Raw genomic sequence first — 14,585 nt, 5'->3', positions numbered from 1 at the left:
CGCAGGACCTCAATGCTGGCCTGTGTGGATGATGTAGGATGAGTCATGCACCCAGGCTTCAGAAGAAGGAGGACAAAGATGGCCGAAAGAGGAGGCGCCGGTATTGGAGCATGGAGACACCCATCCGACCAGTCTGCACCGCACCACCCCTTAGGTGAGTATTATAAATACTCAAATCGCTCCATTGGCCTCTCAGTGTCTATCTTTAACCTTTTTCTATGTCTTTCTTAATTTCCTTTGTCAACAAATTAATCTACGTGCAAAATGGTAATTGACTTACTTTAGTCTTCTGGTGCTCTACAGTTTCTATATTTATTAACTTTCCTCTCCCAATCTCTGGCCACAACTTTCTCCATTGTAAGCTTTTGGGATTGATGGTGCTGTTGGAGGTGCGTGTGTATTGCTAGTGTGACAGTGTCATCAATTGAGATTGGTGCATACACGTAACCTGATCTTCAGCGCCATTTTACTGAGGACACTGTGGAGACAACTATGAGTGGTGGCATGCACTGATGAAAAAAAGTTAAATCTGTGCATGCGTCGCTGCTCATATTCCTCTCCAAAGGGTCTTGAATAAAATGGCGCCAGAGACTGCAGCAAGCGCATGCGCCGATCCCAGTGCTGATTTATTGAAGACACCGACACATTAACAATGCGCACGCTACATCAACAGCGGCAATGGTGGTGGTGGCGCAAAACTAGTAGGCGAGCCAGGTGGAGGAAGCATTCTTGAGAACCCCGCCCACAAAGTCCCGCTCCGATGCTCAAGCCACTGCATCAAAAGACGTAATTTCTGAAGCTTTGATACAGGATTTTTCAGCAATCAAGCATCAAGTGGATAAACTAAAGGTAGGATTTGAATCGGCATTCTAGAGCCAGTATGGCACCATATGTACTTTATATGTGAAAAACCTGCTGGTTGGTTCCCTTTAATATAAACTCACTATATGCTAGGATAACAGATAAATACATGGATAATCAGTTGTGGGTATCAAATATATAAAAAGATTTATTTCAACAGCCTACTGGGCAGATCACATAGACCAAGACAATAGACTGATATACAAGAAATGTAATACATAATGAAGCCAAAAAGCTTCCCCCACTCTAATAAAGCCAATTGTCACATACATGCTTGTTTTGATGAACTGTTTGTAGAAAAAGCTTTCAATAATTAAGCAGCAGTAACTGCAGGGGTGCTTACGATAAGAAAAGCAAGCACCTCAGTAGGTTATAAAATATTCGCTCATTCTACCTCCTGCAAGGAAAGCAGCTACCAACCAAAAGCATTCAACGATGGTGCATTTCCTGCCTATCCGTTATATATCCTCTCTGTAAGGCTTCATTTATGATATTCTGTGAATACAGACAGCAGACAGCTAACGTGCATTTCATACAATACAGTCCCAGAATAGGATGCCTAATCTGGCAATATGCAGCTAAGGGAACTTTTTTTAAAAGGTGAGATGTGGGGAAGATTTATTATGCAAATTGCACCAAAAATCTAGAGGAAAAAAGATTGTAATTTTTATTTATTTATTTTTTTTGTGCAGGGATGCCGGTGCTACAGAAATACTGCCACAACATCACTAGACCACATAGTGACGACATAATACCACATACAGTCGGGAAAAAAAGTATTGTCAGCCACCAATTGTGCAAGTTCTCCCACTTAAAAAGATAAGAGAGGCCTGTAATTGACATCATAGGTGACCACAACTATGAGAGACAAAATGAGAAAAAAAAATCCAGAAAATCACTTTCTCTGATTTGGCAAGATTTTTTTTTGCAAATCATGGCGGGAAATAAGTACTGTATTTAGTCATCTCAAGCCATGCAAGATTTCTGGCTCTCACAGACCTGTAACTTCTTCTTTAAGAGGATAGTGTTCACTGAAAGTTTAAAATGGCACCTCATGTCAAACAATTCTCTGAGCATCTGAGAAAAAAAAAAAAGAATTGTTGTTCTTCATATAGATAGCCTAGGCTATAAGAAGATTGCCAACACCCTGAAACTGAGCTGTAATATGGTGTCCAAAACCATACAGAGGTTTAACAAGACAGGTTCCACTCAGAACAGGCCTCACCATGGTCAACCAAAGAAGTTGAGTGACCATTCTCACCGTCAATTCCAGAGATTGTCTTTTCAAAATAGATGTATGAGTTTTGTCAGCACTGCAGAGGTTAAAGGGGTGGTGGTCGCCTGTCAGTGCTTAGGCTATACGCGGGAAACACTGCATTAAATTGGTCTGCATGGCTGTCGTCCCAGAAGAAAGACTCCTCTAAAGATGATGCACAAGAAAGCCCGCAAACAGTTTGCTGACGACAAGCAACCTAAGGACATGGATTACTGGAAGCATGTCCTGTAGTCTGATGAGACCAAGATAAACTTATCTGGTTCAAATGGTATCAAGCGTGTTTGGAGGCAACCAGGTCAGGATTACAAAGACAATGGTGTCTTGCCTACAGTCAAGCATGGTGGTGGGAGTGTCATGGTTTGGGGCTGTATGAGTGCTGCCAGCTGTGGGGAGCAGCAGTTCATTGATGGAACCATGAATGCCAACATGTACTGTGACATAGCGAAGCAGAGCATAATCCCCTTCTTTCAGAAACTGGGCTGCCGGGCAGTGTTCCAACATAATAATGGCCCCCAACACACTGTGTTGCTACAGAAACTGAAGGTAAATGTGTTGAGCTGGCCATGCATGTCTTCAGACCTAAACCCTATCGAGCATCTAATCAAACAGAAGGTGGAGGAGCGCAAGGTCTCTAACATCCACCAGCTCCGTGATGTCGTCATGGAGAAATGGAAGAGGATTCCAGCGGCTCCTGTGACACTCTAGTGAACTCCATGCTAATGAGAATTGAGGCAGTCCTTTAATGGCAGCCACACAAAGTATTGACACAATTGCAGTATTCACAGGTTCATAAACAGATACGAGGGGAGGATTGCAGTAAAAAATTATTTAATTGAGAATCATATTGAATCTTCTCAATAAATACCAGAGCTCCACAAGGATTACATAAAGCAGGATCTAATTTTTCAATAGTAATTATTGATTACATCAGCAGAAATACTTTATGTATTATATGTACGGTAGCATGCAAAAGTTTGGGCACCCCTGGTCAAAATTTACTGTTATTGTGAACAAATAAGCAAGTTAAAGATGAAATGATGACAAAAGTCACAATTTTGCAACCTATAAGTGGGTTTTACGTCAGAAAACTGGCAGAAATACCTTAATAAAAATCGGTCTACATGTCAAGCTACTAGAATTAACAACTTGACGCTGTGATACGCCGAAGCATATTAATCTGACAGATCCACTTTTACACTGTAAGATTCATTCTAAAAATATACACTGTGTGCAGAATTATTAGGCAAATGAGTATTTTGATCACATGATAATTTTTATACATGTTGTCCTACTCCAAGCTGTTTAGGCTTGAGAGCAAGCTACCAAGTAAATCAGGTGATGTGCATCTCTGTAATGAGGAGGGGGGGGGGTGTAATGACATCAACACCCTATAAAAGGTGTGCTTAATTATTAGGCAACTTCCTTTCCTTTGGCAAAATGGGTCAGAAGAGTGATTTGACAGGCTCTGAAAAGTCCAAAATTGTGAGATGTCTTGCAGAGGGATGCAGCAGTCTTGAAATTGACAAACTTTTGAAGCGTGATCACTGAACAATCAAGCGTTTCATGGCAAAATAGCCAACTGCCCATGAATTGAGAAAAATCAAGCGTGAAGCTGCTAAGATGCCCTTTGCCACCAGTTTTGCCATATCTCAGAGCTGCAACGTTACTGGAGTATCAAAAAGCACAAAGTGTGCCATACTCAGGGACATGGCTAAGGTAAGGAAGGCTGAAAAACGACCACCTTTGAACAAGAAATATAAGATAAAACGTCAAGACTGGGCCAAGAAATATCTTAAGACTGATTTTTCAAAGGTTTTATTGACTGATGAAATGAGACTGACTCTTGATGGGCCAGATGGATGGGTCAGAGGCTGGATCAGTAAAGGGCAGAGAGCTCCACTCCGACTCAGACGCCAGCAAGGTGGAGGTGGGGTACTGTTATGGGCTTGTATCATCAAAGATGAACTTGTGGGACCTTTTCGGGCTGAGGATGGAATGAAGCTCAACTCCCAGACCTACTGCCAGTTTCTGGAAGACAACTTCTTCAAGTAGTGGTACAGGAAGAAGTCGGTATCGTTCAAGAAAAACATGATTTTCATGCAGGACAATGCTCCATCACATGCATCCAACTACTCCACAGTGTGGCTGGCCAGTAAAGGTCTAAAAGATGAAAAAATAATGACATTGCCCCCTTGTTCACCTGATCTGAACCCCATAGAGAACCTGTGGTCCCTCATAAAATGTAAGATCTACAGGGAGGCAAAACAGTACACTTCTCGGAACAGTGTCTGGGAGGCTGTGGTGGCTGCTGCACGCAATGTTGACCGTAAAGAGATCAAGCAACTGACAGACTCTATGGATGGTAGGCTGTTGAGTGTCATCATAAAGAAAGGTGGCTATATTGGTCACTAAGTTTTTGGGGTTTTATTTTTGCATTTCAGAAATGTTTATTTCTAAATTTTGTGCAGTTATATTGGTTTACCTGGTGAAAAGTGAGATGGGAATATATTTGGTTTTATTACAGTAAGTTGCCTAATAATTCTGCACAGTAATAGTTACCTGCACAAACAGATGTCCTCCTAAGATAGCCAAATCTAAAAAAACCCCACTCCATCTTCCAAAAATATTAAGCTTTGATATTTATGAGTCTTTTTGGTTGATTGAGAACATAGTTGTTGATCAATAATAAAAAAAAATCCTCTAAAATACAACTTGCCTAATAATTCTGCCCACAGTGTAGTTTCCAATGTTTATCTCATAAATGAATCCATTACACTATAGGAAATCTATAAGGATTGCACAGGGTTGCTATGACATTGCTATAGAAACCCTATCAGTTGCTACGTGGGTGACATTCTTCTGCTACAAAGTGATTTTTAAATTATAATTAAAGATATCTCTTATTTGTGATATTCATCATCCAAAAATCTCCTGGATTTCCAATATGTGAGATTAAAAGTCTATTACAAGTGATGGTCATGCGTTCTACAATACAGAGACAAGGGGAAAAAAAAAAGAAATGCAAGACAGATCAGATACTTTACCAATTCATGTTAGCATAGAAATATGTTGAATTCAGCTGCAAAATTCCTGCTCTACTGTGTTTTTTTTTTCATTTTAGTTACACAGTGCCTTACTTTTGAAAGGGGGCACCATGCTCCTTCTCCAAGGAGACTGTGTGCACATGTGGCTTTGGGCAAGGTGCATGACATTTACTTGCTGCTTCGGACCGGTATCAATCATCCCTGCTACCAGTCGTCAAATAGTGAAACACGAAACAGCAGAGTTTGCTTGACCAACAGGTATATTTACTTTATTCTTCACAACGTTTTGGCAGACATTGCCTTCCTTTCTTTCTCTGTGGGGTACTATTCTTTGTTCTTTCCCACGCTATCTCAGACCCAGTCTGTTCTCAATACTCCATAGTCCGGAATCTGTACCTCTTTCTCCCTTATTCCTCACACCTTCGTCCGCTCCTGGGCCTTGGCAGCTCCTCTTGCAGGACGGTTTTCTAAGCCCGATGGGGTGAGCTCCGGACTTCTAGAGGTTACCGCACACTCTGTCTTGAATCTACTTCTTGACTGCTGTTCCATTGGAGCCCCCTCTCCTAGCCATCTGCCCTGCCACCTGTCACTCCTCCCTTTTTGTACCTTAACCCTATCTTATCTAAAACTCACTCTACCGCTGACCTAACCCAACTGCTAGATGGTAGCATTTGGCAACCTAATATACAGATTCATCTCTGCTGCATACGGAACCTGTTTTTCTCTAAAATAAACAACCCCTTAAATACTATGTATTTGTCCAATGGCCATCTTACATATGTGCCGCCCCCTTACCAACAGCCGCCGCTGCTCGGATCCGGACCTTCTATGGGGGTGGCTTGAGGGTCTCCGGACCTGGAAGTCTCGCGGACATGCCGAATAAAAGGGGGAACGTAGATGTATGGGCTAGGCCGTATTAAGTTTGTGATGCCACCCACGGTGTGTGGTGAAGTGGGACACCACCGCTGCTGTTATGGGGCACCCGGGGAAGATGTAGTGGCAGCTGGATGTTAACCCCTCCGTGCGTAGGGATGGTTGCCCCAGGGCCCGGTGTCTTTGTGCAGGGTATGGTGGTGGCAAGGGCCGGCGTGCCTGAGCAAGCAGGGGGGTGTTTGGTTACTCACAGTAAATGAATCACACGAGTCTTTCGGTAAACCAAAGGTGCTGGTGGCCGGCCGCCGTGGCCGGTTGCATTCAGGTCCCTCACCCAGGCTGTTGGTCACTGTCCTTTTCCTCTGCACTGACTTTGTGTAAGGTAGACTTCCTAGTCTGAAACTCAGGAGTCCGCTCCCGGCTGGATGTGGCCTAAGGAGCCATGCCCGCAGACGCTGGCCCATTGGATCTATGGGCCCTGCGGTGACCTCTTATCCCTATCCGTGGGCTGTTGTCTTCTATGAGGGACTTTGGGTGGGATAGGACCTCTAGTCCTGGCCTCAATTGGTTAGTTAACCAGGCCGCTGATTTCCGGTCCTGGCTTCAGGGTCCAGGTACCTCCCTTTGTGCTCCGGTTTCCGGGTCGGTTCCCTGTGTCGGTACCGGCAGGCTACAACCCTGTCCCGGTCCACCTCGGTTCTGCTGAGCCATCTTCCCGTCTCCTGCTGATGGAGACCACCGTCTGCCACCTAGCCAAGGCACCAGGGCTCCTACCCTGGCACCGTTAAAATTGAACTTCCTCTGCTGGAGGTACACCTAGCTCCAGCCCACACTCCTCTCAACTTGAACTACAAACTTATCTGCCTGTTTTCCCACCCCGGGCTGTCTAGAACCCTGGGTGGGCGTGTTCAACTGCCTGGTCCCGCCCACTGGTGTGTCTATCTTTCTCTAAGGGGGGGTGACTAGGGTTTCAGGTCAGCTGTGTATTTCCTAAGTGAGGGAAGGGTGTTGTGCGGGTGCCTACCTATGACTACCTGATTTTGCCAGGGCGTCACACATTCACGTCACTGAAAGCTGGGGGGGCTTGGCACCTTCCACCATCAAACAGTGAAAACTTGACAGTGTGTCCACATGGCCATGTAGTTTCCTGGGGCTATACTTTACATGCAACTTAAAGTCCTTAAGTGCCAGGAAAGACCCATTATTGCCTTCTTTTCCCTCATCCATTTCAGCAAGGCATTGTCTGACAATAACCAAAATTTCCTGCCTAATACCAAGTATCTTAAAGTATCCAACACCCAATTGATTGCTAAACACTTCTATACGATCGATTAATTCTTCTTGCAGGTAGACAGTTTCCTACACAAGTACTGAACAGAGAAAAACACCCAATATTGTACCAGAGACAGGACGGCAACTAACTCGACCTTTGGCAGTTCCTGTCTGGACCACAAATTCCTTATTGAAGTCTGGTGCCATCAACTCTAGCTGTTTACAAAGGGTTAGCTTCAGTTCTTGGAAGGCTGTCTCTGCTTCTGGATACCACTTGGCCATAACCGATTTTGTACCTTAAAGGAAGTCTGTCAGGTGTGTGACTATCATGGCGAAGTTAGAGATGAACTGACTGTAGTATCCCACAATGACCAGAAATGCTCTTATTATTTCTTCAAAAGCGGTTGTGGCCATTTATGCATTGCGTCAATTTTATATACATGGGGCTTTATTTTGCCACTTCCTGCGACAAAGCCAAAGTATTTTGCATTCTCCATCGTCATGGCTCCTTTCGAGTTTACGGAATCCCCCCGCCTTGTTTAGAGCATCAAGTATTGCCTTGACCTTGCTCAGATGCTTCCTAAAAATTACAATGTTATCCAGGTATGCCGCTGCGTACGTCTTGTGGGGAGCTAAGATCATGGCTCTGTGGAAGGTAGCCGAAGTTCCTTGCAATCAAAACGGCATCTTTGTGAATGGAAACATCCGGCTGGCGTTGAGAAGGCCATCTTCTCCTTGGCATCTTTAGACATGGGTAGTTGTCAATACCCATTCGTGAGGTCCAGGGTGCTAATGTACCAGCTGGGCTTATCGTTTCAATCAGTTCATTGATATGGGGCATCAAACTAAAGTCCGCTTTACAAGCTACGACATCGCTAAAGCGATGTTGTTGGGGTCATGGAATTAGTGACGCACATCCGGCTGCGTTAGCGATGTCGTTGCATGTGACACCTATGAGCGATTTTGAGTCGTCGCAAAAACGTGTAAAATCGCTAATCGGAGACATGCTCCCCTATTCCCAATTATCGTTGCTGCTGCATGTACGATGTTGTTCGTCGTTCCTGAGGCAGCACACATCGCTATGTGTGACACCGCAGGAACTAGGAACCTCCCCTTACCTGTGTCCACCGGCAATGAGGAAGGAAGGAGGTGGACGGGATGTTACGTCCTGCTCATCTCCGCCCCTTTGCTTCTATTGGGTGGCCGCTTAGTGACGTCGCGGTGACGCCGAAAATTGCCCCCTTAGAAAGGAGGCAGTTCGCCGGTCACAGCGACGTCACTAGGCATGTAAGTAGTGTGACTGGTCCGAGCGATGTTGTGCGCCACGGACAACGATTTGCCCGTGACGCACAACCGATGGGGCGGGTACCCACGCTTGCAATGTCGCTAACAAGATTGCAGAGTGTAAAGCGGCCTTTAGAGTCCTCATTCATCTTCCTATAGTCATTGCAAAACTGCCACTCTCTATCTGGTTTCGGTACTAAGACTATGGGCACTGGACCAGCTATTCTTAGACTCTTCAATGACTTTCAGGCTCAGCATTTGCTTCAACCTTTTTAGCTTCGGGGATCAGATATAACTTCAAGTTCACCCAAACGTGAGCATCTGTGAGAAACCTCATGCTCTATGTATTGAGTACAACCTGGTAACTCTGAAAACAGATCTCTTCTGATGGAGCAGTCCTTGGAAATGCTGTTTTTGGGCACAACAGCTTCTCTATCAGAGTAACATCTTCCATGTCAGCTTCAAGCTTAGCCACCAGGCACAGAGATTCCTCAGTTTCCCTACCTTGCCATGGCATGATCATGTTGATGTGGTACACTTTGTAACGTCTCTCTTGGCTGGTGGAGGCTATAGTTAACATTCCCAAGCTTTTTGACCACTTCGTACTGATCCTGCCACTTGGCCAGAAACTTAATCTACACAGTGGGCACCAGCACTAGTACCTGATCCCCAGGACTGAACTGTCTCGTCTTTGTTCACCCTTGGCTGGGCCTCTTGTACTTGTAAGAGGTGATCTCTCATAATATGCATAACCTCAGCAATTCTTTCTTGCCTATGGGCCATTTGTTCGATTACGCTCCCATAGGGTGTAACCTGTGCTTCCCAGGTCTGTATATCCAGGAGTCCATGGTGGTATCGACCATACAATTCAGTTCAAGAGAGGAAAACCCCGTAGTTGCCTGAGGTAGTTCTCTGATGAAGAATAACAGTAGGGTAGGGTAGTAGACAGTCCCAGTTTCGGCTGTCTTTTTTTTCCTACAACCTTCTTTAGCATGTTCTTCAAAGTTTTATTAAACCAATCCACAAGCCCATCCATCAGCAGGTGTTATATAGATGTCCTGAGATGTGCAATCTACAGGGCTTTGCACAAATCCTTCATTACCTACAACATCAATGGAGTAGTTTGGTCTATCAAAATCTCTTTTGGCAAGCCAACTCAGGAAAAGATCTGGACTAGTTCTCTGGCTATACTCTTAGCAGAGGAATTTATCAATTGTACTGCCTGTGAGTACTGTGTTGCAGTATCCTAATTGGATATACTGATGCCTACTGGTGGACTTGACTAGGGGTTGTACTGAATGCTATGCTATCAATCCTCAATGACTTGTAACTAAGCACTAAGGATCTATGGAAGTAAGCAACTGGGGTGGTTAGCTGGCAGGTGGGACAGGACCTGAAATGATTCAAAATCTCTTGGTGACAGCTGGGCCAGTAAAACCTCAAGAGGATCTGTTCCTCTGTTTTGTCTACCCCCAGTTGTCCTCCTAAGACACCCTTTTGCTTACTGACACAATATAATAATTCCTCATTCATGTAAAAATATCTGTTTTCAGCCCTCGGCTTTTGAGCAACCCCGTTTAGGCTCTGTGCGCACTGGGAAATGGAATTTTCTTGAGAAAATTCCGCATGTCCTCAAAGATTACCGCACCCGCGGTAAAAAACCACGGGAAGCCGCATCCGAAAACCGCATGCGGTTTGCCGCGGTTTGCTGCGGTTTTACCGCGGTATTATTCGCGGTATTGCCGTGGTTTTGCCGCGTGCGGGTTGGGATGTGCTTTATTGCATTCAATGCAATAAAGCACATTGAAGAAAAAAAAAAAAATACATTTAATTCTGATAGTAGATAGACAGAAGAATAGATAGAGGGATAGATAGATAGACAGACAGATAGAGGGATAGATAGAGGGATAGATAGAGGACAGATCGCTGCATTTCCCACGGTCGGCAGTGAGTTCACATTACCGGCCGTGGGAAATGACCGGTAATTACCTCTGCTGTCTGCTGCTTTCATTCAGCGCTGTGTCTGTGACAGTCGCGGCTGGATGGAAGCAGCGCAGGACGTCGGACCTGTGGATTACGCTGGAGCTTTGTTTGGGGGGGGGGTTAATAAAATGGTGAACGAGGCTTGTTGGTTTTATTTAAAATAAAGGATTTTTCGGTGTCTGTGTTTTATTCACTTTACTTACGGGTTGATCATGTCAGCTGTCACATAGACGCTGCCATGATCAAGCCTGGAGTTAATGGCGGTGGTCCCCCACCACCATTAACCCCTTGTATTACCTTGCCACCACTGCTACACGGTGGCAAGAAGAGCCGAGGACACTCCGGTAGTGCCGCATAATGCATGCGACATTCCCGGGGCAGCTGCGGCTGATATTCTCGGCTGCGGGAGGGGGAGTGAGGCGGGGGACATTAACCCTGCCCCTCTCCCTCCCCAGCCTGAGAATACCGGGCCGCCGCTGTGTGCTTACCTCGGCTGGAAGGTAAATATGCAGCGGAGCACACGTGCTTTGTTTTCTATATTTCCGTTTTCTTTCTATGTGTGTTCTATGTGTCTGTGTCTATGTGTTCTATGTCTGTGATGTGTTCTGTGTCTGTGATGTGTGTGTTTACTCTCTGCACGGCTTCCTCTTCCTGTAATGACATCACTTCCCTGCAAAACCGCAGACAAGCGATGCACCTTACCGGAGGTAAACCGCGAAATACCGCAGGGAATAACGCAGGAAAACGCAGTGAACCGCACAGAATTTGCTTCCTGCATTATTCCCTGCGGGATTTCATGATTAACATTGGAGTCAATGGAGTGAAATCCCGCAGCGATGTGCGGAAAAGAAGTGACATGCACTTGTTTTTGCTGCGGGATTCCCGCAGCAAAACATGCAGCTGTCAAATTCCGCCCAGTGCGCACAGGATTTTTTTTCTCCATAGGATTTGCTGGTGATTCACTGCAGAGATGTTATGAACATTTTCTGGAGCGAAACATGCAGCAAATCCGCGGAAAATCCGCCGCAAAATCCGGTAAGTGCGCACATAGCCTAACAGTTACATTATCAAACAATCATTTTAGAGTCAGATTCCTGAGTTGGGCAGTTCCAAAGATCCCTACTGACACCCCAAATAGAGGAATGCGTGCCTCAGGGCAGTTGAACTCACCTTCACCTCCAACAAACACACAAAAGGGAAACCCATCAGACTCCGGCTGTGACAGGTTTTCTTTAGCGATCCCTTGGTTGTTGTCCAAACTACCCAGCAATTAACTTTTCCCCCACATGTATCAAAATAAGGTAAAGTTTAGCCCTAATATGGATGTGAGAAGTCCTTCACTATGCCAACCTCATGGGATTTAGTGCTACAGTTTGTCTTTATGTACACCCGGGCCACAGGGTAGTCCTTAGCATCCCCATTGATACAGTGGACGCCTACCATCTTTCCAGGAACCAAAGAAAGTAAGGAAGTGTGGTTCTTATTAGGGTCACCAAACAACCTGGGTCCAACTGGCCAGGCATTGGCACTCCATTTACTTACACAGGACATTCCTATGGACCCTCACAGGGTTGAGAAATAACACTACACTATATACATAAAATAAGCAATGCTGACCTAAGCAGCAGTCCATCAGCTTGGTGGTTATGGGACCATGGGCAGCTATGTGACCTGGGGCGTGACACATCCAACAAGTCAGATCATTAGCTGGGGCTTTTTGGAAACAACTCAGACCCCACCTGGAGCTTTGGATACCTCCATATGAGACTTTAGTTCCCTTCTTTTGGGTGTCAGCCTCCTTTAAGAATCCTAGTATAGAGAAGATACACCACTTTGTTTCCAGAAGGAATTCTCAACCACCTGGTACCTTTCTACCATGCCCACCAGGTCATCGTCATACCAGGGATCTCCCTGGGCAACAAAGGCAGGAGCCACCTTTGAAAGGGAGTTGACAAACCTCTCCGTGATGACCCTTTCCACCAACTGCGCTGGAGAGGAATATGCAACCACTTCTGAACCAGATGTAATATGTAAAACATTTGGGACTGGGGAGGTTAGTCACCGAAACAGCCCCAGCGGTGCACCCATTGCACCCTGAAAGTCAGAGGTACTCCTAGGCACACCAAGATCTTTATTTCAATATGGCTCACTCAGCGGTGTTGAGGAAGGCACGGGAGGGGACTTTAAACAAAAACATCCAGACTGCTTTATTAACCCCTTCCTGTTTAACCCCCTAAATGCTGTGATCAAAATCAATCGCAGCATTTAGAGGACTGAGAGAGGGAGTGCGCTTCCTCTCCAGTCCGATCGGTGCTCAAGCGATGTCATCACGAGGGCTCGATAGTTGCCATGATGACCTGAGGTTGTCATGAGAACCTCCGGTCACCCAGCTATGGAAAGTCTCTGGAATCCTGCTAAGAGCATGATCTGAGTCTTATGTCAGTGCATAACTGAGAGAGCTAATGTATTGCAATGCTGGTTCATTGCAATATATTGTATTAGTGATCAGGGCAATAAAAGTTAGTGTCCTATAAATGGACTAAGTAAAAAATAAAAAGAAATCAGAAAATAAAGAACAAAATTAAAATAAAAAAAATTATACGAATAATTCTGTAATATTTATGTAATATTCATGGAAGAAAAAAGTAAATCATATTGATGCGTCTGTAACAACCTGATCCATAAAACTAATACTAGTTAACCCCTTCAGTGAACACCTTAAAAAAAATAAGTGAAAAACATACCAAAAATGATGTCTTTTCATCATATAGTTGAAAATTGTTGAATAAAATGTGATCAAAAAGTCATATGTAAATAAAAATGGAAACGGCATCTTGTCTTGCAAAAAAAACAAAAACCACCAAACAGCTCCATCAGCAAAACAATAAGAAAAGCTATACTTCTCAGAAAGAAAACAATGCAAAAAAACATTTTTTTCCTTCCAGAAATTTGTTTTTAGTGTGTAAAAGTGGAAAAACATAAAAAAAAAAATAGAAATGTGGCATCATTGTAATCTTACTGTTCCGAAGAATAAAGCGGTCTTATCACTTTATGACATGGTGAAAGGCATTAAAAAAAAAACAAACATAGAAAACAATTTCGAAATTCCTATTTCTTCTTGATTCTGGAACACAGAAAGTGGAATTGAAAGCGATTAAAAAATAGTATGTGGTCCAAAATAGTACCAATAAAAATTCCAACTCATCCTTTCTTTATTAACAACCCACACTTGATTCTGACTACAGAAAAATAAAGAAACTATAGTCTTGAAAAATCAGTTATGCGAAAACCTTTTTTTTGTAAAAAAAAAAAAAAAGCATTTGTTGGTGTGAAAGTCACCAAACCTAAAAAAAAATGCTATAAATTTGGTATTGTTGTAATCTTCCTCACTTGAGGAATAAAACTAACTAATCACTTATACCGCACAGTGTACAGCAAAATAAAAAATAAAGCCAATTCTTCAACTGCTGTTGATTTGTTCCTTCTGCCTACTAAAGATCGCAGTAAGGCTTGGCTCACATTTATCCTGCACTCTATGTGTATATTTCTGTAAAATTTAATTCAAACAAAATTCCTAACTGAAAATTCACTGTAATGAGGCAGAGGGGGTCACTTTGATCTCCCGTTTGGCTTGTGGTCCGGCAATATCCATCTTTTAACTCATCTTTTTATATGTGCACAAAAGTTCGGTCATCTACAGTTCTGTGCATGTTTCGAAAGATGGACACTGTGGAACAGAGGCCGAACGGAGCCTGGAGTAACTCTGCTGCCTCATTAGTGAATTCACATGAATAACGTATTTTGGAGATGTAGATGGAAACCCTGATGTAAGTGTTCAGCAGAGAGCACAGGATAAATCTGAACTAATACAAAATGTTCTGTACTCAAATTGGCACCAAATATCATTCAATTCAATCCACAAAAAAACAAGTCCCCACTTAGGTCCGTCATCTGTTAACAGAAATATTGGGGGCATTGACATTACTGGTAGC

At 44.0% G+C, this 14,585-nt stretch overlaps 1 protein-coding gene across 2 annotated transcripts in view; it reads right to left on the bottom strand.

Moving 5' to 3' along the window:
* LOC142315122 (excitatory amino acid transporter 1-like) overlaps positions 1 to 14,585 on the bottom strand; it is a 283,934-nt gene that overhangs the window by 83,815 nt on the left and 185,534 nt on the right. The gene's annotated exons all lie outside the window — the stretch shown is intronic.

This window comes from Anomaloglossus baeobatrachus, chromosome 1 (genome assembly GCF_048569485.1).
Source record: "Anomaloglossus baeobatrachus isolate aAnoBae1 chromosome 1, aAnoBae1.hap1, whole genome shotgun sequence".
NCBI lineage: Eukaryota > Metazoa > Chordata > Amphibia > Anura > Aromobatidae > Anomaloglossus > Anomaloglossus baeobatrachus.
The sequence above is the reverse complement of the archived record's forward strand: the minus strand, read 5'-3'. Positions and strand labels throughout refer to the sequence as shown.